The sequence below is a fragment of the Rhinolophus sinicus genome, linkage group LG06, assembly GCF_036562045.2.
Source record: "Rhinolophus sinicus isolate RSC01 linkage group LG06, ASM3656204v1, whole genome shotgun sequence".
Classification (NCBI taxonomy): Eukaryota; Metazoa; Chordata; class Mammalia; order Chiroptera; family Rhinolophidae; genus Rhinolophus; species Rhinolophus sinicus.
Genome location: NC_133756.1, coordinates 128,620,146 through 128,646,762, shown reverse-complemented (window position 1 = coordinate 128,646,762; position 26,617 = coordinate 128,620,146). Strand labels below are relative to the sequence as shown.

At 37.6% G+C, this 26,617-nt stretch overlaps 2 pseudogenes; both read left to right on the top strand.

Annotated features, from left to right (window-relative positions):
• Positions 1-26,617, top strand: part of LOC109459728 (uncharacterized) — a 70,947-nt pseudogene that overhangs the window by 6,268 nt on the left and 38,062 nt on the right.
• Positions 36-2,695, top strand: LOC141572495 (actin, cytoplasmic 2-like; annotated as a pseudogene).

Sequence of the window (26,617 nt, the reverse complement as noted above, 5' to 3'; positions counted from 1 at the left end):
AAAGACAGGAGATTTAGATGGCCATAATTTGGGCAATGGTAGTGGGAATTCAGAGCAGGACAGGGCCAAAAAAAGGTACCTCAGTACGGTAGAACGGATGAGACCTGGTAACTCATGTTGGGGAGGCAAAGAAAAGAGGGATCAAGAGAAACACCCAGTCGTCTTTGTACTGGCTACATGGTGACATTTCCTTCTGTTCATCCAACAGATAATTTTATCGAAGGCCTACTTATGTCCAGGTTATAGGTAATAGTGCTTACTGGACTCCTGATGAGAATATCTTAACATTGTGTGATTATGTTTAAAACATTTACGACGGATCAGAAAAGAACAAATTATTAAACCCAGGTGTAGGGGATTATTGGCCCACTAATGACGCTTTTATTTTACTTCTCTGGAATGTATTATGTCGTATTCTCAGGGACCTTAAAGGCTCAAAAGTCTTGTGCTAAGGTTCCTCATCTAATGAGATAGCCACTTAGAACCAGGACTCTGATCCCTGAGGGGAGAGATCAGCCCACAAAGTAATGGGTATAAAGTCTGATATTATAAAGTTTACAAAAGGATGTAAAGAAACAGAAATTCCATAAACTGCTTGTAAATTAGTGCGTTGCATTTTACAAGCAGTTTGGCAGTGTGTAGTAAAATTGAAAATGTGCATTTCATGGAACTGAGTCATGGGATTTGTGCACCCTGAACAGTGCTCTGGAAACTGAGCACTAAGTCCAGGCTCAGCTGCAGCAATAGTACAAACATTTTGTCAGGCAAATGTGACCCTACCCAGCTCACTCGCCGCGGCTGGCTCCGCCTCCTGGTCCTCTTGCTGCTCCGCTGTCTGTTCCTCTGTGCCCCGCTACCACTGCTGCCACAATTGCAAAGTGAGAAAAAATTGCCACTCTCCTGATTGACAATGGCTCTGGCATGTGCAAAGCTGGCTTTGTTAGGGATGACACACACACACACACACACACACACACACACCCGCCCCAGGCTGTGTTCCCATCCATCATCAGGCACTCCCAACACCAGGACATCATGGTGGGCATGGGACAGAAGGACAGCTACGTGGGTAACAAAGCCCAGAGCAAGCAACATCCTGACCCTCAAGTACCCCATTGAGCACCACGTCATCACCAACTGGGACAGTGGGGAGCATATCTGGCAGCACTGCAACGAGCTGCGTGTGGCCCCTGAGGAGCATGCTGTGCTACTGCCCCAGGCCCTCCTGAACCCCAAGGCCAGCCATGAGAAGGTGACTCAGATCACGTTCCAGACTTTCCCTCTAGCCATGTATGTGGCACCCAGGCCGTGCTGTCGTTGTACGCCTCTGGCTGCCCCACTGGTGTTGTTATAGACTCTAGGGAGGGGTCACCCACACTGTGCTCATCTATCAGGGGTACACCCTGCCCCACGCAATCCTGCGTGTAGACCTGGCTGGCCGGGACCTGACTGATAACTACCTCATGAAGGTCCTCACAGAGCATGGCTACAGCTTCACCACTACCACCGAGCAGAAAGTTGTGCGCGACATCAAAAGAAGCTCTGCTATGTCACCCAGGACTTTGAGCAGTAAATGGCCACCGCTTCTGCCTCCTCCTTCTTGGAGAACAGCTACAAGCGGCCTGCGGGCAGGTGGTCACCATAAGCAATAAGTGGTTCCAGTGTCCAGAGGTGCTCTTCAGCCATCTTTCCTGGGTATGGAGTCCTGCGGTTGGTATCCACGAGACCACATTCAACCTCCATCATGAAGTGTGACGTCGACATCCGGAAGGACCTGTGTTCCAACATGGTGCTGTCTGGTGGGGCCACCATGTATCTCAGCATCACTGATGGTACAGAAGATCACTGCCCTGGCGCCCAGCATGATGAAGATCAAGATCATGGCCCCACCAGAGCACAAGTACTCGGTGTGGATGGGGGCTCCATCCTGGCCTCACTGTCCACCTTCCAGCAGATGTGGATCAGCAAGCAGGAGTACGACAAGGCGGGCCCCTTCATTGTCCACCGCAAATGCTTCTAAATGGACTACGAGCAGATGCAGAGCATTTGCTGCGTGAAGTTCATCAGAAATACAAGTTTTCCCTGGCAAATGTACATGCCTTATGCTAGCCTCATGAAACTGGAATCAGCCTTTGAAAAGAAATCTGTCCTTGAAGCTTGTATTTGATATCTGCACTGGATTGTAGACCTGGTTGCTGATTTTGACTTTGTAGTCAAGTTAACTGTTTCCTTTGTACTTGTTTAATAGCCTGTACATATCTTAGATTTAAACCCCTGGTACACGCGGCTTAGTCACTTGGTGGCTGAAGAGCACATGTTTATGCAGGAGAAATTGGTGGCTTGATAATCTGCAAGCCCATGCATTTCTGTGCAGAGTGGTAATGTGCAAGAGCTGCCTAGTGTGTGAAGTTTTTGTATGCAAGTCTTTAACAAATCACCACAAATTTTGGTGTTCTACTGTCAGGTGAAAACATTAGGCCCCGGCAAGACGTCTTTGTGAGGAAAATAAAGTGCTGTAGTAAAAATAAAGAAAAATTACCCTATCCATTTCTTTAAAGTCAAGTGTTTATTTACTGTAATAACCACATACACAAAAAGAATGTTACAGTTTGGCCAATGAAGATGAAACAAATACTCAGCAACCTTAGTCTTCATTCCTGCAAGCTCTGCATGCCTTACACTTGACTCACTAACACATTGTAGTTTTCAATATAGGGTTTCATGAACTTTGAGTGGTAAAGACAAGCTCTCAGTTACAATAATTGACTAAAAATTATTGACAATCAGGTTTGAGTTATGTTGGCCAGAATAACTTCAAGTTCAAGGAAAAGTTTTAGAAACTATAAAAACTGAGAAAGGGGAATGACCTAATGCTTAAAATACAAATGACACATGAGTATTTCTCTCTTCATCTCTGGAAAGTAGCAAGTCAGGTTACACGGGCCTTTAAACACAGAATGATAAGAAAAAGCCCAGGGATTGTAAGCACAGATTAAAGAAAAATTAGTTGTACAGGAGGGAGAGAATCAAGTTTTCTTTCAACACAGTAAAAATCTGCTAGAAGCTGGATTCTTTTGTACCCTAACTTTTCCAGAACACAATCACAACTTCTAGTTAATAAAAACATCAAGGAGGCTGAGGAAATCTCACTTTTGAAACTGGTATTCATGTTATTCAAGAAAGTAAAAGATGCCAAGGTATCAGAAGTAGGTTTTATTGTATAGAGCAAGTATGGTGTTTGTTACTGGAAGCCTTGCTGGGATTGCTGGCTGCCAGGAGGCCTACTGAGGTGGAACAACAATGTGGATAAAGGGGGGTGGGGATGGTTAGGAGTTGGGGAGGGAGCCGTCCAGATTGTAAGGGCTGGATTTGGGGCTTGCTAGTCCAGAAAGTAGACTTTGGACCCTAGAATGAGCAGGTTCTCAGTGAGAGATTCATAACCAAATTTAATGAGGTTGATACAATTGACCTGGATGCCAGTTGATTGATTTGTAATTAGGGGATATGTCTTTCTAGTGACAATATGGTCATGTGCCCTCTTCAGTGCATTCCTTTTCCCAGGACCAGAGCCCCTTATAGGCTTATAGGCTGAATTGGTGGTCCAAAGTTGTTGAGTAAGCAAGGAATTCCACTCAAAGGAGACGGTTAGACCTGAGGCATATTTCAGGCAGCTCAGACCTGGGGAAATATTCCTGACCCACAGAAGAACATTTTTCTTTCACTAGTTTGTCAGAATTTGCTTTTCTGAACTTCTTATACTTTTGGAATAATTTTAGATTTACTGAAAAGTTGCAACGATATTACAGGAGTTCCCATATACCCTTCACACAGCTTCCCCTAGTGTTAACATCTTACACAGTCATGGTACAGTTGTCAAAACTAAGAAATTGATATAATACTATTAACCATGGACCTTATTACAATTTTACCAGTTTTTCCACTAATGTCCTTTTTCTAGTCGAGGATCCAACCCAATGTCCCACATTGCATTTAGTCATCATCACGTTTCCTTAATCCCGTCTAGTCTTTGGCAGTTTCTCAGTCTCTCCTTGTTTTTCATGACTTTGACAGTATTGAGCAGTACTGGTCAAATATGTTTTAGAATATTCTTCAGTTTGGGTTTTTCTCAGGCTTACACTAAAGTTACCAGCTTTGGGGGAAATTACCACAAAAGTGAATTGCATTTTCCTCACATCAGGGGGTAGATGCTATCAGCATGATTTATCACTGATGATGTTAACCTTACCCATTTGGTTAAGATAGTGCTTACCAGTTTTCTCCTATTTTTCTTTCCCATACTCTGTTCTTTGGAAGCAAGTCACTAAGTCCAGCCCACATTCAAGGAGAGGGGAATGAAGCTCCGCCTCCTAGAGCCCGGAGTGTCTGCAAATACTGTTTCGAATTCTTCTGTAGGGACAATTTATTCTTTCTCTACTTATTTATTCAATTGCTTATTTGTATTTCTATGGGCTCATAGATATTTATTGTATTCCTTGGGTTATAAATGTTTTGCTCAAATTGTTCCAGCTTTGGCCAAATTTTTCCAGCTTTAGAAGCTCTTTAAGGTTACCTCCTGTGTCCCTTTGTTAGAGAATTCTATTTAGAAACCAAGATTTCCGTGCTGGAAGTACTCATTGCTACTGAGGTGCTACTGCTTCCAGGCCCACTTAGTGAACAGAGCTAGCAAATATGTGTGTTTGTTTGTATGTGTCCACACAGATACTAACCCATGCAAACAAACATATCTATATGTGTTTCTGTATCTGCATATATATTAAAACAAACATGAGTGCATACAGACATCCCCAACTCTAATAGAGTACTACTATTCATTCTAGCCTTCTCTTCTTGATTAATTTTTAACTTTATTTTTAACTTTATTCTCCGACAGTGAGAAATCTGGCTCCTATTATCCAAAATTTCATTATTTGTTCTACCCCAATATACCCAGTTTCAGAAATGCTGACTCATACCAACTATAGTGTGTGTGTGTGTGTGTGTGTGTGTGTGTGTGTGTGTTTCTTTTTGTCTTTAGCCTTAAAGTATCCAGTCAAAACGTGGTTTTCCAAAGTTACTTAGGTCAGCTCCTGTTTTCCCCACTACCTTTAATGAAGTTATCTCATGTGTTTGTAATACAATTATTGTAGATTCATTTGTCACTGTCTACATTCTATCCTGGGATCCCTGAACATCCTGATTGATATTTTTAAAATGTGCATGCAGAGAAGTTCACTATTTGTGATGCATAATTCTGTGGGTTTTGACAAATGCATGTCATTTGTCTATAACTACAATATCATGCAGAATATTTCCATTACCCTAGAAATTCCCCCGCGCAGCCCCTTTGTAGTCTGAACTGCTTTAAAATACTAGTTTCTCCTATTAATTGATTCATTCACTTTAACTACACAGCCATTCTGAGGGCCTAGGAGACATTTTGCTGGCTTCTCATGTATGCTGAGTTGGTAGGTTTAGGGTTCAGAGGGCAGCATTCTTTTTCATTTTTAAGATTTTGGAAGGCTCCTCACTGCTGCTCACTTCACTGCCATTTATTATCTAAATAACTCATCCATAAAATTGTAATGACCAAAAATTGCTTCTGAAAGACACATTTTGGACTGCACTATGTCCCATCTCCCTTATCCCATCTCCCTTATAATATTATGTCAGAGTAAGATATGACCTTTATAATATCATGTCAGAGTAAGATATGAAAAACCTTGCTGAAAAGCAAAGATGTATATTTACTCTATTATTTGTAAGGACTTTGGTGAGAACTTTGTATTTCTGTGATGAGTCTTTGATTTGAGTCTGTGATTACAGACTCTCAGAGTAGTCTGTAAGTGTCCTGCTTGATCAGACATCTGAACCCAGCCTTCAAATGTCAAAAATGGTTCGCTCAGTTTCGATGTCTGTCTAGAGTGGTTCCTTAACCTTTCTTGGCCAGTCTTGGACCCTTCTAGACTCTTTTGAGGATATGGTGAAAGCTATGGACCTTTCTCCCAGAAAAATGCATTAGCATGCATCCAGTCAAAATGCTGTATATAATCGGAAAAGCTTCATGAATGCTCTGCCCCCACCTGAAAATGGGGGACCCTCTAGTGGTACATGGATTCCACATTAAGAATCTTGATCTAAACACTAAGTCAAGTTGATGAACACAACAGAGGATTTGTTGAAAATTATTGACTGTATTCTATAGAGTTAAATGTACACATGTACACTGCAATGGTTAATTCTATGTGTCCACTTGGCTAAGCTATGGTGCCCAGTTGTTTGGTCAAAGCATCAGTCTAGATGTTCTGTAAGGGCATTTTTTACATGTGATTAACATTTAAATCAGTAGATTTCGAGTAGAGCAGATTACTCTCCATAATATGAGTAGGCCTCATTGAAGGTCTTTACCAGCAAAGACTAAGGTTTCCTGAAGAAAAAGAAGGAATTCTCCTCAAGACTGCAACACAGAAACTCCGCCTGAGTTTCCAGACCGCTGCCCTATAGAATTCTCAAACCTTCAACATTAACTCTTAACTGAATTGCCAGCCTGCCAGCCTGTCCTACAAATTTCAGAATGCCAGCCCTCCCTGCCCCCCATTGCATGAGACAATTGCTTTAAAACACACACAAACACACACACACACACACACACACACACACATCTCCTCTTGGTTCTGTTTCTCTAGAGAACCCTTACTACTGCATATATCAAACTGTAATCAATACACAGTAAATTCCCATAGAAATGTCCAGTTCCCTTTTCACTATGAAAAGTGAAAATTCTTAGTGCTTAGCGAGATATTGCCTCTGTTTGATCCAGTTTTTATTCTTCTTGCCTTTGCATTGTCCAAGGCCTATACTATAGATTATCACTGTGTCTCATGCTGTTCTTATTCTATGTCAGTCTGCACTTGGATGTTCTTTTGCTGCTGTAACCAAATTACTGGCTTAAAACAACACAAATTTGTTATCACAGTTCTGACCGTCAGCAGGGCTACATTCCTTCCGCAGGAAGGTTCAGGGAAGAATCTGTTTCTTTGCCTTTTTCAGTTTCAAGAGGCCACTTGCATTCCTTGGCTAATGGTCTTTCTTGCATCATTTCAACTTCTGCTTTTGTTGTCACACTTCTTATTCTGACTCTGGCCCTCTTACCTCCCTTTTATAAGAATCTTTGTGGTTACCATGGGCCTACCAGGATAATTCAAAAATAATCTTCCCATCTCCTAACAACTTAATCATATGTAAGAAACTCCTTTTGCATATAAAGTGACAGTCACAGATTCCAGGGATTGGAACATGGGTATCTTTGAGGACTCATTATTCTATCTACCACAGATGTCCTTTTTTCTAATTTATTCTCTGTTTTACTTAACCCTTATTTTTACTTATAAAGTTATTTACAGAGTTCACTTCAAGGACTATTTTGATTAGTCTATTTTTCATAGGTTTATTCTTCTAATACTCTGAAAAAGTATTTTTCACTTGTTAAACCCCAATTACTTTTCTTTTTTTCTGATTGCATGATTCTGAAGTATTTTTCTCTCTGTATATGAGACCTCTACATTTTCTGAGTTCTATTTTGTCCTTGTATGACAAACGAAGGGTAGTTTAGCAATCACTTTGGTAAGAAAAATAAGTTATTGATAGGTATTCTAGCTGAAAACGGGTTTCCTCCCTTTAGACAGTGGTGTTTAGATAGATAGTGCATATATTCAACTCCTATTCTCTCTCCCCTTCCTTCTTGCCAATAGAACCTTGATTTTGGTTTGAAGTTGTGACAACCAAAAATCTTTGTAAATATTATCAAAAGTCCCCTGGAAGGCAAAATCACCCTCAGTTGAGAATCACTGTCTTAGACCATTAATGACAATCTATTTCATCTTTATCAGTGACTTACTTGGGGGAAGGCATATGATCCAATTCTGGCAAAATGGAAGGAAAAGACTCTTTAGGGGTTGGAGGTGGAAGGCAGGAGGTCCCGAGGAAGATTTTCCTTTCTGGAAAAAAAAAGAACTGAAAAGTGATAAGACCCTTTTAGTCCCTTCCACTTCCTTGCTACCTGAGATGTGAGTGTGTGTGGACTTGAATCTTGGCGCTATGGCAGCCACATATTGTGATTTTTGAGGTACAGCAGAGCAGAAAAATGGGAAAAGCCTTGATCCTTGATGACATAGTTAAACTGCAGAACCAACCTTGTAACTGACTACCTCTAGATAGTAGGCATGTGAGACAATAGAAAATCTTTATTGTTTAAACATTGTTAAAGATTCTGTTATTTGTATTCCAAGCCATCCTAACTGATAGGATTAAAACATGATAGAAATAGAGAGCTACATTAAACATTGTCCTTGCAAAACACTGAAATGGTGAAAGTTTAGAGGAGTGTGAGATGCTTAAGAAGAAACATCTGTAACTATTTTATGTATTTATGTATTTATTTATTTAAGGAGGGTGCAGCTCACAGTGGCCCATGTAGGGATTGAACCAGCAACCTTGGTGTTATTAGGACCACACTCTAACCAACCGAGCTACCCAGCCACCCTGTAACTATTTAAATACTATGCTTATTCAAAGAGAAAAATAAATACTACGCATATTCAGTACTAAGCAACAGAATAAAAATGTTCATGGGTACTTTACACCTAAGGAAAATTTAATAAGACTATTAATTCAATAAAGTAAGAGCTTGAACACTAAATAAAACAATAGGAAATGGAAAGGGAAATTGCATAGTTAAGAAAACAATTCAAGGACCAAAACAATACCAGCTGTCATCTAACAAACGTAGAATAGCAAGGAACAGAATGGACACTACTGAAATGTGATTTCTAACAAAAAAATAACCTGGTTAATCACTACAATTGTAGAGGATAAAAAAACAAAGGTTAAAGCATTTAAAGAGAAGTTAATATTGCAGAGTACAAACATTACCCAACATAAGACGAATTGACCCTAAAAGAGTGAGCTTAAAAACTGCAGCAGAAAAAAAAAAGTATTAAAAGAAAGTGGATCTACAAATTAAAGGACCCGTTTTGTTCCAGAAAACAAGTGATACCATATGAAATGATCAACCTGATGTCAGATAGGTATTAAGACTTAATCGGTGTGGTCACTTCATAAGGTATATAAATGTCTAATCATTATGTTGTACACTTGAGACTAATATAATAGTGTATGTCAGCTGTAATTGAAAATAAATTTTAAAAAAAGAAATCAACTTGAGATGAAGCTTGTCAAATTTAGTTGAATTTCAAGGATTAAAGAATGTTCTTCAGTCATCCGCACACAAAAAGGTCATCTGTAATGGGAAATCAGATTATCCTCTGACTCTTCCACAGTAATAGTCAATGCCAGATTATATATATTAGCAATATCTAGAAAGTTAAAATGTGAGACAAGAATATTACACAGCCAAGTTGTTTGCATATAAGGAAGCATATTTACATTCCTAAATGTAAAGGAACTCAGGAATCACACTACCCAGAGGTCCTAGAACAAACTACTTTTAATAAAATCCATTTATCCATGAGATTTAAGTATACAGAAGATAAAGTAAAAGAATTGGTAAACAACGATACATTTAAATATAGAATTAAATAGCTGTGATATAAAGCATGGTCTAAAATGGTGTTTACTAAATATTTCTGATGATTATCTCTGGGTGACAGAATTTTATTGTTTTACTTACTAATATATTTCTGTGTTGCTTGAATTCTTTTCAAGTGATATGCTATATTTCCATTTTCACAAACCTAATCATTAATCTACATATAAATTTGTGATATACAAGGTCTGACAATTAAGTTTGCTAACTCATCCTAGAAAGTGCCACATATCTCATAGCTGAATATCACTATGGTCACCTTCAAAGTACTCCCCTTGGGAAGCTATGCACCAATGCCAGTGCCTAGTCCACCCTTCAAAGCAATTTTGGAACTCTTTTTCTGGAAGGGCCATCAGAGCTGTCACCGTATTACCTTTGATGTCCTGAATGTCATCAAAATGTCTTCCTTTCAATATTTCCTTGATCTTCGGGTAAAGAAAGAAGTCATTGGGGGCCAGATCAGGTGAGTAGGGAGGGTGTTCCAATACAATGATTTGTTTGTTGGCTAAAAACTCCCCCACAGACAGTGCCATGTGAGCTGGTGCATTGCTGTGATGCAAGAGCTCCTTTGGGACCATTTTTGCACACATCTTTCTCATGCCAAGGTTTTCAGTTAAGATTGTTCTAATTATTTCTCTATTGATATTTACTTAGTCTGCTATGTTTCTCACAGTCAGCCAATGAATTTGATGCACAATTCAACAATTTTTGCAATGTTTTCGTCAGTTCTGCTTGTTACTGGCCACCCAGACCTCTCTTCATCAGTGACATGTTCTCTCCCCTCAGAAAAATGTTTAATCCACTTGTACACTGCCGTTTTCTTCATGGAATTATCCTCATAAACTTGGACTAACATGTCCCTGATTTCACTTCCACTCTTTCCAAGTTTAACAAGAAATTTAATGTTTCTTCATTGCTGTAATTCAAGTTCAGACATTCTCACAATGGCACACAGAAACACTTAACAACAATAATGAATGCCACTCAGCAAGGCACTGCCACATGTCGACACGAACACAGCTATGAGACACTGATATTCCAAGGTTATGAAACCTTACAGAGCTGTTTGTACAGTGCTGCCAATGTAAGCGCATGGTGACATGTTCGCAAATGTAATTGTCAGATCTCATAGCTTAAGTAAATTATTTCTAGAAATTTTAGGAGGGGATGAATTTTATCTGGTACGAAACTTGGCTTGATTTTTGTCTTCTAAACATTTAGTACCTTGTTCATAAGAGTCTATGTTTGTATATAATAATTTTGTATTCTTATAACCCAGAATGGTAGAATTATTCAGTGCTAAGCAGCCTTTTACTTTCTTGGCCTTAATTCAGTTACTTAAGGACTTCCCAAACTCTTTGAAAAAATAGCAAAGGATGGAACACTTCCCAGCTCATTCTGTGAAGCCAATATTATCCTGATACCAAAACCAGGCAGATACCACAAGGGGAAAAAAACCAAAATTACAGACCAATATCCCTTGTGAATATCATCACAAAACACCTCAGGAAAATAAAAGCTGCACATTTATGCATTTGTAAACCAAATTCAGCAGCATATAAAAAGAATTATACACCATGACTAAGTGGGATTTATCCCAAGAATGCAAGGTTGGTTTAACATACAAAACCAATCGATGTAATATACCACATTAATAGTAAAAAAAAAAAAAAAACCACATCATCATCTTAATATTTCCAATAAAAACATTCAACAAACTTAGAATAGAAGGAAACTTCCTCAGTCTGATAAAGGGCATCTGTTAAAAAACCACAGCTAACGTCATACTTCATGATGAAATATTTAAAGCTTTACCCTAAGGTCAGGAACAAGACAAGGATGTTCGCTCTTGTTAGTTCTATTCAACATTGTGCTGAAGGGTCTAGTCAGGGCAATTAAGCAAGAGAGAGAGAGAGAAGTGAGAAGAGAGAAGAAAGAGAACACGCATCAGATTGGAAAGGAAGAAGTAAAACTACTACTTGTAGATGACATAATCTCTTATGTAGGAAATCTTAAGAATTGCATTAAAACTAGGAAATGACTTATTCACCACATTTTAAGAATACCAGATCAATATACAAATATCAATTGCATTTCTGTACACCAACAAATAGCCAGAAAATAAGAAAACAACTCTATTTTCAGTAGCATCAAAGAAATAAAATACTTAGAAATAAAAATTTTAATTATTAAAAAGTTTGAAAGAAATTAAAGACTTAAATGCAAAGACATATTCATAGATTGAAAAACTTAATATTGTTAAGATGACAATACTCCCTAAATTAATCTACAGATTACATGCAATCTCTATCAAAATCCCAGCAGCTTTTTTTTTTTTTTTGCAGAAACTAATAAGTTAATCCTAAAATTTACACAGGATAGCAAGGGACGCAGAGTAGCAAAAACAATCTTGAAAAAGATCACAGTTGGAGAACACAAAATTCTTCAATTCTTTATTTCAAAACTTACTACAAAGCTATAGTAATGAAGACAGTGTGGTACTGGCATAAATATAGCAATATGGATACATGGAATCAAATTAAGAGTCCAGAAATGCACTCTTACACTTACAGTCATTTGATTTTTCAACAAGAGTACCAAAATTCATTGAGGAAAAGAATAATCTTCAACAAATGATGCTGGGACAATTAGATTCATATGCAAAAGAGTGAATTTGGATCCCCTACCTAAACATATACAAAAATTAACTCTAAGTAAATCAAAGACCTAAATGTAAGAGCTGAAATTAGAAAACTCTTAGAAGAAAACGTGATTGTGAGATTTTTGTTACCTTGAGTTAGCCAATGATTTCTTAGCTATGCCAGCAAAAGCACAACCAGCCAAATAGAAAATAGATTGGACTTCATCAAAATTAAACACATTTGTGCTTCAAAGTCAAGAAAGTGAAATAACAAACCACAGAATGGGAGAAAATATTTGCAAATTGTATTTCAGGTAAGACTCTAGTATCCAGAATACATAAAGAGCACTTTCAACTAAACAATAAAAAGACAACCCAATTAAAATATAGGGAAAGGATTTGAATAGACGTTTCTCCGGACAAGTTACACAAATGGCCAATAAGATGCTCAACATCATCAGCCAGCAGGGAAATGCAAACTTAAACCACAATGAGAGACCTTTTCACATCCACTAGAATGCTTAAAATTAAAATAATGAACAAGTATTGTTGAAAATGTGCAGTGGAACCCTCATACTTTGCAGATGGTGCAGCCTCTCTGGGAAACAATTTGTCAGTTTCTCAAACTGTTATGCATAGAATTACCATATGACCCAGTAATTACATTCCTAGGTATATACTCAATAGAATTGAAAACAAGTTGACCCAAAAAATTGTACATGATATTTATAGCAGCATTATTCATAACAGCCCCAAAGTGGAAACAACCCAAGAGTCTATCAATTATGAACTGATAAATAAATTGTGATGTATCCATACAATGGCATATTACTTAGCCACACAAAAATTAAAGGACTGATACATGTTACAACATGGGTGCATCTTGAAAACATTATGCTAAGTAAAGGAAGCCAGACACACAATGCCACATATTATATGATTCCATATATATGAAATGTCCAAAATAAGCAAATTTATAGAGATAGAACATAGATTAGTAGTTTAGGGTTGAGGGAAGGGGAGAATGGGGAGTAACTGATGAAAATGTTCTGGAATTAAATAGTAGTGATAGTTGCACAAGTTTGTAATTATACAACAACCACTGAATTGCATTCTTTGAAAAGGTGAATTTTATGGCATGTGAATTATATCTCAATTAAATAGAAAGAACAAGGGAATGTGAGGGCTATTATTGCCCCTGTTTGGGCTGATATCTGAACCATATCAGGCTAAAGCAACTGAAAAAAGAAATACTATAATATTATGGCCCTTTTTCTTTCCACATGGAAAATGTCACAAAAGAAAGCTGACAGAAAAGACAAGAGAATCCAGCAGAGAGAAACACTCGCTGAAGGAGCAGATTGGAGTCTTTTTTTGAGAGGTTTTAATAATTTCTGTTGGAGATAGACATAAATACATAAATAAATAAACAAACAAACCAGCACCCTTTTCCTCAGCAATTTGCTCCAGCTGTTGATTGTTGCAAGGGACTGAGAATCACTCAACTAACAGTTATGGGATCACGGGAGTCATGGTGCTCACCGGAATCTGAGGCAGGCATCCCAGGCATGTGGGAAGGTCTATGGGAACACAGGAAGGACAAAAAGCCATGTTGCAGGGTAGTGGACAGTTCTTGGTTTGGCTTACCAATATTCATCTTTTTCCCCTTCTTAGCACCCCAATTTCCTTTCTTTACCCATTGCCTCTTCCACATTAGTTAATTTGGTAGAACTATTATTTGGGACTTGGCTTGCAATCCAAACTAGGACAAGCCCTTGACCCAAACTAGGGCATTGTATATTCCGTCCCTGGGATTTGCATCTCTAGCACAGGGACAGAGTTCCCAGGGATTAAGTGTCCCTTCTTGTATAACAGCGTCCTGACCAGATCATTCCAGCCACAGAGACTGCTCTTGTCTCCTCGGCTGTCTTACTTCCCGCCCGTCCTCAGGCCGCACTCTCCCACCTTCTATCTGTTTGATTAAATCCCTAATGCCTTTTGAACACATTCCCTTCTGCTTAAGTTAGAGCCAAGACTCACTTAGGAATAACAGGAACCATGGTAGGGCTGGATCTCATGGAACTGGGTGGTCATGCGGAATCCAAAACAGCTCTATGGCCCTCAACAGTAGAAATTCAAGAACTATCTCTCGAGTGTGACATGATCGACTACTCTCTGCCTATCTGCTACTCTCTGCATCTGTTCTCTCCCCCCCACCAATCGACTTCCTCACCTTTATCTTTTCTCCAGCTCCCAGTTTCTGTATACTCAACCTTTCAGTTGTTCTCCTCAGCATACTCATGGCCACTGCAGGGGAGGAAAAACTTTCCTTCTATCTTCTTAGGATCTGTGGCTGGGCCTGAGAATTAAACTGACATAAGACATAATTAACGGGAGAAAAGTATACAAGTTTTACTTAATATTTTTGTGTGCACTTGGAGCCTTCATAGCAACACTGAAGACCTGAAGAAGCAGTTTTTAACTGCTTTGTGTTTTTAACACAAAGAATCATAAATTTGTGGAGAAGTGACATGACAAAGGAAAAGAGTTAAAGCTTCTACTAGTGGTAAATTGTGAGGAAGTGACTAGAAAATATAGGGGGTAAAGTAATGGAAAATAAGGGTTGTTTTAGTGGGTATGTTTGTACAGAGCCATTTTGGCATTGATTCCCAGTCTCTAGTAATAAGAATATTCTTCTCTTCCTGGTACAGGTAGGGCATCTTTCTCATAGGAAATTTTAGGATCTGCTTTTAGGCAGAAAGGAGGAGGTCAGAGAGCCCTTTTTACATCTGCTGTTTCTCAAGTGCCTTCAGCTCAAAATAACATGTCAAAGCATTATATTTTGGGGCGGCATATTCTGATCCCCTCAGGAATCACACTTCTGAGCCTCTCTGCTCTCATCTTTAACTTACAGAATCTTTCAGAATTCTGCAGTTCAACACCTGTAAGTGAGAATCTGTTTTGCCACAGCTCATTCTCCAATAATCCAGAATGCCACATAGGTCCACGACTAAGGTGAAGCAAGCAAGGCACCCAGGGCATAAAATTTCAGAGGGTGCTCACTCTTGTGATGCCAAGCATGCATTTGCACAAGTCTGAGGAGCACTTCCTGAAATGTTGCACCCGATTGCCTCAGCACGGTGTTTGGAAACTACGCCTTATCCTGCCTGCATGTGAGGGCCAGCCTAATTCTTGCTGCAGTACCCTTGAGCAAATTTCTCCTCCCTAAAGTCCATTTCTCGAATTCCCAAGGCTCAGTGAGGGGAAATTGCTTTTATCTTTCTCACAGAGCCCATATTTTATGCTCCCGATTTTATCTTTTCTCAGGATGATTGAAAGTGGAAACACATAGTCTCTTCATCCCCTATCCTTGGGGTTGTCCTTTCTTACCTTATGCTGTCACTAGAAGGTACCTCCAAGAATAATGGGCAGTACATTTTCCAAAATATGAGTGATTCCGTTTTTAATAATAGGCATGCAACCAGTCAAGTTCATTTTGGGTAATTGCGGTTTTTCTCCAGCTCTAATTTCCTATTTTTATTTACTTGGACAAAATCACTACCATTTCTCCAAAACAGTGATATTTAGGTATTGGCTATTCTAGTACCAGATAAGGGGAGAATGTCCTTAATATCATTTTCAGGGACATGGTTCTACTAAAAGATATACCAATTTACTTTTCTAAATAGGACGCTCAATTTTTCAATGTAAATCTTCTATATTTGGATATTTTCATTGAATTTCCCAAGAAAAGGTAATAGATACATGACTTATATCCATAGAACTAAAAAGTCATGCAAAAATAATATTTCCCACAATACAGGGAGGGTCTGCTCCCAAAAGCAAGCCGTTTTTCCATCCTGGATGACAGAGAAAATGCTTGCAAAATATAAATTGAAATTTTTCATCCATCTACATTTTTCATAAGGTTCAGTATTTAGTAAGCAAACCCCTACCTCAATTAAGGCACAGCATTTCATGGCATACCATTGTACAGTATGTAGGCCAGCCTATATTAGTTGTTCATCAGTCAGTTCACTAAGTTAATCAGCTGGGGTCATGGACTATGAGATGAAGTGCCCACCTAATACAAAACAGGGTTACTAGGTCAGCATAGGCCATGGATGGAGCTGGGGATGTGGAAAATACCTCGATGGCTCTCTGGGATTCAACATCATTCCACGTAAGACACAACCACAGCAAGGAGCTTGGTGGAGCAGACACAGAGAACAACACAGAGCTGGCATAGGGCCTCTGGGGCAGGGAGGAGGGGCTTGTGCCGTATGGTGCTATAGACCAGGCTTGTGAGGACTGTTGTTTTACTAAACCTGGGGGTCCTCTCCAAATCACCAAATTGCTTTACTTCTTAGTATACGAGGTCAGACAATTAAGCCAACGAACTCATCCTGGAAAAAGTGCTACATACCTCATTGCTGAATATCACTACGGTCACCTTCGAAGTGCTCCCCTTGGGAAGCTATGCACTGACACCTAACGCCTAGCCCACCCTTCAAAGCAATTTTGGAACTCTGTCTCTGGAATGGGTGTCAGAGCTGTCCTCGTATTACCCTTGATGTCCTGAATGTCATCAAAATGTCTTCCTTTCAATATTTCCTTTATCTTCGGGTAAAGAAAGGAGTCATTGGGGGCCAGCCAGATCAAGTGAGTAGGAAGGGTGTTCCAATACAGTTATTTGTTTACTGGTAAAAACTCCCCCACAGACAGTGCCATGTGAGCTGGTGCATTGTGATACAGGAGCCATGAATTGTTGGCGAAAAGTTCAGGTTGTTTTCGTGTAACTTTTCACACAGCCTTTTCAGCACTTTCAAATAGTCAACTTGGTTAACTGTTTGTCCAGTTGGTGCTAATTCATAATGAATAATCCCTCTGATATCAAAAAAAGGTTAGCAATATCATTGCAACAAGTTTGCGAACTTAATTGTCAGACCTCAGAGACCTTGGTAAACTTGATACTTCTGCTCAAAACATAAGCTTAAAACCAAGTCCCCAAGTCAAATTTTATCAAGTTGCCCATATTTAAGCCTTAGTTTCCCATGGGAGCATGGAATGGGAAAACTTACATTTATTGAATATGTACCGTGTTCTAGGCACTATACATAATACTTTTTCTTCAGTCTACACAACAGCTCATTGTAGAAAGTGCCATTATCTCTACTTTACAGATGAGATAAAAATGAAATTCAGAATTGAGTAACCTGCTGCTTAAGGTCGGTCACCCAGTGGATAAGAAGCAGAGATAAAATTCAAATTCTGACCTGTTTGGTTCTTAACTCTATTTTTCTCTTGCATCACTTCAGATAATAACTATGTAACAGTTACACGTTGCTTATGAAAATAATGTTTTTGTCCTTATGTTCATACTTGTTAAATACTCAAAGAACTCTAGTTCTATCTTAAAGCTTCTTTGTAATTCTGCCATTTCACAAATATTTGTGTCTTTCTTTTCTTAAGAAATGACTCTTTCTTGGATGACACCACTATGACATTTTTTACATATTCAAAATTTAAGTGGCAGGTTTAACTTAATTTCTCTAGCATTAGCACACCTTTGTTTGAATATCCAACCATAAAGCTTTTTATCTGGCTGCCTTCCAGGTAACTCAAATAGGTTTAGGGCTACTGATTCCCTGAACTGTGAGGCTGTGAGGCTAAGGATAGAGTATCCTTTACGTGCTGTCAAAGATCCTAGGGCCAAATGATGAATAATAGAGTCATAGCTGAGATTGAGACAGCGTATTACGTGTAAAATGGTTCTTACATAGTCAGGAAGGCCAGAGGCAGGTATTAAGAGCCTAGGTGCAGAGGTGAAGAAGAACCAAGAAAGGAGATAGTGAGAACTAGCAGCAGTTTTCAACCTTGTGACTTGTGTGTCCTTAAAGAGATTCTGATCTGTAGGTCTGGGGTAGAAGCAAGGTATTTGCATCATTAACAAAGGCCAGAAGTGATTACAATTTGAGAATCCCTGGGAAGGCCATCAGTGAAACCAGAAGGTGTCTAATAATAAATTCCCATTAAGGAGAAGGAGCAGAGACTATCTGTGGTGGGGATTTGTCCTGCTCTATTCCCAGCCCAACTTGGTGTACCTGAGTCTAATCCACACAAATAGGCAAAGGTTCAGAGAACAGGTTGAGGGAGTAGGACATTTTGCTTATGACCAAGACTTCCAAAGAGCAGAGTAGATTAGGGAAGTTGCAGAATGGATTAGGGATATGATGTCGGGTTAGATCACTGGAGAATGCTCAGAGCCATATAACTTGGTATATCCTAGCTTTCAAAAAATACTTCCCCTTGCAAATGCTGCTTTATTTCTCAGTTCCACTTTATGGCAAGATTTCTCAGACGGGTTGTCTATTCGCTGTTTTATATCCTATTCTCTTATTCCTTCTTAAATCTACACCAATCAGACTTTGTCTGAACAACTTTGGCAAATTTACCAACCTTTGTTTCCAAATCCAATGGTTATTTCTGTTTCATCTTGTTAACCTTTCAGCAGTGTTGACAGAGTTGACCACTTCCTGTGGTTTTTTTTTACTGTTTTTTTTTTTTTTAACTTTTATTGGGGAAAATGTATTTTTCGAGGACCCATCAGCTCCAAGTCAAGTTGTTGCTTTTTTCAATCTAGTTGTGGAGGGCGCAGCTCCCTGGCCCATGTGGGAATCAAACCGGAGACCCTGGTGTTATGAGCACTGCACTCTAACCCACTGAGCCGACCGGTTGCCCTTCTTAAATATTTTACTTGGCTTCCATATCCTTTTGATTTTCCTTCTACCTCATAGAACACGTTCTCAGAGCTCATTGTTGATTCCTCTTCCTCTACATTTACTGAATCTGTCAAGGCTTAATGGCCAGCCCTCTTCTCTATCTACCTTCCCTACCCAGATTGTTTCATCCAGTCTTATCACTTTAAATGGTATAAATATGCTGATGACTCCCAAAATTCTTATCTCTAAACCTGACCTCTAAGCCCACTCCCAGGTCAATAGCTTTTTCAGCCTCTTCTTGGTAACTCCACTTAGAAAGTATACATGTCCAATACTGTCTTTCTTCCCCCAAACCTGCTCCTCATAGTTTTTCTTATTTTATTTTATTTAATTAATTAATTTACTTATTTTTAAGTAAAAACCAAGTTCAACAATTGTTTGAGCACCTACTAAAAATTACAGAACACCTGCGAGGACGCATTTAGCGTTTATAAAGTTGTGAGGAACATAATTCAGATTTTATGGAATTTCCCCAGTATTTTGGGCCAAAAGGTTTTCTCTAGGTGGGGGGCAGTTTGGAGGCACAGTTTTTCTTATTTTAGTAAATGACAACTATGTTCTTTCAGTTGCTCAAACCAAAAAATCACGCTGGATTCCTCTTTTTCTCATACTTCACATCCAGACCCTGGGAAAATCCTATTTTTTCTAGCTTTGCAGTACAACTTGAGTCTGACCATTCCTTATCACCACCACTTCTACTACGCTGGTCCAAGCCACCATAGATCTCAACTAGATTAGTTAATAGCCTCCTCACTTATCTTCCTGTGTTTATCGCTGCACCTTCCCACATAGTCTATTGTTAAGACAGCAGCTATAATGATCTTTTAAAAGCATAATTCAGATTACATTACTCTTGCACAATTCTTCCACCCCACCCCACCCCCATCCCTGCATTTCCAATCAGAAAGAAAAGGATACATTTTCAGTACTTGTCATTGGGTACTTGTCATTCCTTTGACAAAAATTTAAACTAATAAACCTACATTAGTTTTCTATTGCTGCTTAACAAATTACCACAAACTTAGTGGCTTAAAACTGCAAATTTATTCTCTTACAGTGCTGGAGGTCAGAAGTCTAAAATCAAGATACCAGCAGGGCTGCATTCCTTCTGGAAGATTCATGGACGGACACATCATTTTGTTTTTCAGTCTCCAGAGGTTGCCTTCATTGCTTGCCTTGTGTCCCATGCCTTGTAGCACTCCAACCTCTTGCTTCCACTGTCACATTTACTGCTACTCCATTCTGATATTCTGCCTCCTTCTTGTAAGGACTTTTGTGATTACATCAGAGCCACCCAGGTAATACAGGATAATCTTCCCACTTCAAAATTCTTAATTTAATCACAACTGCAAAGTTTGTTTTGCCATCTAAGGTAACATTCACTGATTCTTAGAGAATCACTATTTAGCCTACCACAATCTCTTTCTCACATTATTCATACAAGTAATTTTTGATGGAGGTGGCCGGTTAGCTCAGTTGGTTAGAGCACACTGCTCTTAACAACAAGGTTGCCAGTTCAGTCCCCACGTGGGCCACTGTGAGCTGCATCCTCCACAACTAGATTGAAACAACTACTTGACTTGGAGCTGATGTGTCCTAAAGAAACACTTAAATAAATAAAAAGTTTTCTTGTTTTTTTTAAAGGAATTTTAGATGAATTACAGACCCATGTGTTAAAAAACACACACGTCTTTCAAAGAATAAAAGAAAATTTAGGGCAAATAATCCAATTTAAAAAAATGGGCAAATAGATATTTTTTCCAAAGAACATATACAAATGGCCAACAGGACATTAAAAGGTACTCAACATCACTAACCATTAGGGAAATGCATATCAAAACCACAATGAGATAGCACCTCACACCTGTTAAATGCCATCATCAAAAAGGAAACCCTTGTGTATTGTTGGTGGGAGTGTAAACTGGTACAGCTACTATGATAAACAGCATGAAGGATACTAAAAAAATTAAAAATAGAACTACCCCATGATCCAGCAATTCTGCTTCTGGTAACATAGCCAAAAGAAACAAAAACATGAACTTGAAAATATTTTTGCACCCCCATGTTCATAGCAACATTATCTACAATAGCCAGGATGAGGAAACAACGTTAAGTATTCATCTGTCAATGAATGGATCAAAAAAATACATTATATACAAGGCAATATTATTTAGCCATAAAAAATGAGGAAATCCTGCCATTTGTGACAACATAGATCACATTATGCTAAGTGAAATAAGACAGACAGAGAAAGACAAATACTGTATGATCTCCTATGTAGAATCTAAAACTAAAAAAAAAAAAAAACTGTCAAAGACAAAGAGAATCATGAAGGCCGCAAGAGAGAAATGACTTGTCATGTAGAAGGGGTCATCAACGAGATTAACAACTGATTTCTCATCAGAAACCATGGAGGCCAGAGGGTGTGGAATTTTAAATTGCTGAAAGAGAAAATAACCTGTCAACCAAGAATTCAATATCCAACATAATAATCCTTCAACAATGATGGAGATATGTTTATGGCAGCATTATTCACAATAGCCAAGATGTGAAAGCAACCTAAAGGTCCATCTACAGATAAACTTATAAAGAAAACATGGTAAATGCATACCATGGAGTATTCAGCCTTTAAAAAGAAGGAAATCTTGTCATATACAAAATGGATAAATCTTGAAAATATTATGCTAAGTGAAATAATCCCACCACAAAAAGATAAATGCTGCATGATCCCACTAATATGAGATATCTAAAGTAACTCATAGAAACAGAAAGTAGAATAGTGGTTTCCAAGGAGGAGGAAATTGCTGTTCAATGGGTTATAGAGTCTCAGTCATATACAATGAAAAACTTCGGAGACCTGTTGTACAACAATGTACATATTGTTAATGTCTTTTAAGTATACTTCAAAATTATTAAGATGGTGAATTTATGTTACATGTTTTTATCTCAAAAAGAAAACCTACCCCAAAAAATAAAGGAGAAATTAAAACTTTCCCAGATAAACAAAGAGATTGTTCCTAGAAATGCTCAAAGGAGTCTTCAGGCTGAAATAAAAGGACACTAAACAGTAACTCAAGTCTATAGAAAGAAATAAAGAACACTGGTAAAGGTTAACTACATAGCTAAATATAAAAGTCAGTTTTAAAGTATTTTTGGTTATAACTTCTCTTTTTAGCGTTTTGATTTAAAAGACAACTACATAAGAATAATTATAAATCTATGTCGATGGGCACACAATGTATAGAAATGTAACTTGAGACCATAACATAAGGGGGGAAGAGGTATATATGAACAAACTTTTCATTTACTAGTCAAAGTAAATTGGTATTAATTTAAACTTTTTTGTTTTAAATTAAGATGCTCATTTTAATCCTTGGGGCAACCACTAAGAAAATAATATATATAGTAAACGAATTGAAAAGGGAAAAATGGTATACTAGAAAATATCTATCTAAAACAAATGAAGGCAATAATGGAGTACTGAATGAGGAACGAAAAAGATACATAGATAAACAGACAAATCACAAAAGTAAATCCTTTTCTGTAGGTTGTTACATTAACTATAAATGGATTAAACTCTCAAGTTTAAGGCAGAGATTGGCAGAATGGATAAAAAATTGGATCCCATGTCATGCTATCTACAAGAGATGTGCTTTAGATTCAAGTCACAAATAGATTAAGAGTGAAAGACTGGAAAAAGATATTTCAGTAAGCAAAAGACAGCAAGCAGTACCAAAAGAGAGCTGGAGTGACATTCTAATATCAGATAAAATGTGTTTTAAGGCAAAAATTGTTATATGAGACAAAGAAGGCCATTACATAATGATAAAAAGGTCAGTTCATCAAGAAGATACAATTACAAACATATATGTAACTAGCAACAGTCCTAAAATGTGTAAAGCAAAAACTGACAAATTGAAGCAAGAAATAGATAGTTCAATAAAGGTAATTGGAAACTTCAATATCCCACTTTCAATAATCAGTAGAACAACTAAGCAAAAAATAAAAAAGGAAAAATTACTTTAATATTTAGATATTATAAATCGGTAAATATAATTTACTGTAAATCTAATTCTAACATATATAGATAGAACACTTTAGCCAACAACAGCAGAACACACATTTTTCCCAAGTGTACATTCTTCAATATAGAACATATGTTAGCCCATGAAACAAATCTCAATAAAGTTAATATTGAAATCATACAAAGTATTGTCTCTGACAACAATGGAATTAAATTAGAAATCAATAAAAAATGAATCTAGAAAATTCACAAATATGTGGAAATTAAGCAACACACTCTTAAATAACCTGTGATTCAAAGAAGAAATCACAAGCAATTATAAAATACTTTGAGATGAATGAAACAAAAAAACAACATACCAAAACTTATGAGATGCAGCAAAAGCAGTGCTCAGAGGAAATTTTATACATGTAAACATCTACATTAAAAAATTAGAAAGACCTTAAAATACAACCCATGTTCCACCTTAAGGGGCTAGAAAAGGAAGAACAAATTAAGCCCAAAGCAATTAGAAAGAAGGAAACAAGATTAAAGCAGAGATAAACAAAAAAGAGAATAGAAAAATAATAGAAAGAATCAGTAAACCCAAACGTTGGTCCTTTGAAAAGCTTACTAAAACTGATAGCCCTTTAGATAGAATGTCCAAGCAAAAAAAAAGAGAAGACTTAAATTAATAAGATCAAGAATGAAAATGAAGACATTACTTTCAAGCTAACAGAAATAAAAATGTTTATAAGAGGATACTATGAACAACTGTACACCAGTAAATTAGATAACCTGGATGAAATGGACAAATTCCTAGAAACACACAAGCTACTAAAACTGACTAAAGAAATTTGAACAGACTTATAGCAAGTAAAGAGATTGAATCAGTTATCCACTAGAAACTTCCAATAAAGAAAAGCCCAGGACCAGATGGCTTCACTGGTGAACTTTATCAACATTTAGGAGGTAACACCAATTCTTCTCAATCTCTTCCCAAAAAATGGAAGAGAAGATAGCATTTCCTAACTCATCGTGTGAGGCCATGATAACAAAGTCAGACAAAGAAATCACACACACACACACACACACACACACACACAACACACCAATATCTCTTATGAAAATAGATGTAAAACTCCTCAACAAAATACTAGCAAACCAAATCCAGCATCACATTAAAAGGATTATACACCACGACCAAGTTGGATTTATTCCAGGAATGTAAGGGTAGTTCAATATATGAAAATCAGTCAGTGAAATACACCATATTGTGAGAATGAAGGGGAGGGGATCACTCGATCATCTCAATAGATGCAGAAAAAGCATTTGACAAATTTCAACATCCTTTCATGAAAAAAACACTTCACGAATCAGGAACAGAAAGAAACTTCCTCCACCTGATAAAGGGCATCTATAAGAAAAACCCACAGCTGACTTTATACTTAAAGTTTTCTCCCTATAATCAGGAATAAGACAAGGATATTTGCTTTTACCACTTCTATTCAATATTATACTAGAAGTTCTAGCCAGGGCAATTAGGCAAGAAAAAAATGACATCAAAATTGGAAAGGAAGAAGTAAAGCTATTTCTATTCACTGATGACATAATGTTATATGTAGAAAACCCTAAACAATCTATTAGAGCTAAAAAAGAAACTAGCAAAGTTACAGGACACAGGATCACATACGAAAATCAGTTTTATTTCTGTACTCTAGCAATGAACAATCTGAAAACAAAATTAGAACAATTTTATTTATAATATCAAAAATAATAAAATAGTTAAGAATAAACTTAACTGAGAAAATGCAAAAATTGTACACTGATACTGTAAAACACTGTTGAAAGAAATTAAAGAAAACCTGAATAAACGGAAAGCTCTGGGACTGGCCAGGTGGCTCAGGCAGTTGGAGCTCTGTGCTCCTAACGCTGAAGGCTGCTGGTTAGATTCCGACATGGGCCAGTGGGCTCTCAACCACAAGGCTGCTGGTTCGAATCCTTGACTCCTGCAAGGGATGGTGGGCTGCGACCCCTGCAACTAACAGTGGCAACTGGACCTGGAGCTGAGCTGTGCCCGCCACAAGTAAGATTGAAAGGACTTGGAAGAAGCCCTGGAAGTACACACTGTTCCCCAATAAAGTCCTGTTCTCCTTCCTCAATAAAACCTTTAAAAAAATAAAAATAAATAAAAAATAAATGGAAAGACATGCTGTGTTCATGGATTGGAAGACTTAATGTAGTTAATATGGCAATATTCCCAAATTTACAGATTCAATGCAATCCCTACCAAAATTTCAATTGCATATTTTGAAGAAATGGACAAGCTGATTCTAAAATTAATATGAAATAGCAAGGGACCCAGGATATCCAAAATAATCCGAAAAATACCAAAGTTAAAGTACTCACAATTCTGAACTTCAAAACTTACTAGAAAGCCACAGTAATCAAAACACTGTGGTATTGCTATAAGGATAGATGTAGAGATCAGTGGAATAGAATTGAGGTCTAGACATAAACCTTCACATTTTGGTTGATTTTTAATAAGGGTGCCAACACCGTTCAATGGGACAAGAATAGTCTTTTCAACAAATGGTGCCGGGACAACTGAATAGCCATATGCAAAAGAATAAGTTGGACCCTGGCCTCATACCATATACAAAAGTGAACACCAAAATGGATCAAGATCCAAATGTAAGAGCTGAAGATACAGAACTCTCAAAGGAAAACCTAGGAGCAATTTCCTTTCTTGGATTTGGCATTGAATTATTAGATATGATACCCAAACACGTGAAAAAATATATTAAGAACTAGAAAAGAAAAACATCTAATGTTTTTCTATTCCCTTCTATTTTTCCTACCCTTAGGAAGACAAAAACATAAATGAAAGCTTTCTTTCAGTCAAGTCTTTTCTGCTAAAGCTTTCTGAACATTGACCAGTTCAGAATATGTTTATTCAGAGTTAAAATAGATTCACTATTTAAATATTGGACTTTGAATCTACTTTTTCCTTGTTTAATTATTAATGTCATCTCTCCACGTAAAAAATATTTAGATAATGCTAAAATCGTCTCTTATTAACTGCAACAATATGAATCTGTCCTCTTCCACCATACTTAATAACTGGTATCACTTTCATTTTTGACTTTCCAAACTTTTTTCTCTGCATTTATGTAATACATACATTCCCTTGCTAAACAAAGTTATTTTGTAACTTGCTTTTGTGAGATTTTGTAGATTTTACATAAATGATGTTCTGAAACTTGCTTTTTTTTCATTTAACATTATGTCTTAGGGATCTTTCCATATTAACGTTATTTGTTTTAGTGATTATATAGTATTTTGTGGTATGACTCTGCCACAATTTATTTCTCCACACTCATTGGCCTATTCCTTATTTTTCCATTTAAAAAAATCTGATAAGACCCTAGTATCCAGAACATATATTTTTAAAACTCTTACAACTCAACAATAAAAAAGACAAACAAACCAACTGAAAAATGAGCAAAGAATTTGAATAGAAACATCTCCAGAAGATATATCTCAGAAGATACACAAATAGCCAAAGAGCACAGGAAAAGATATTCAAC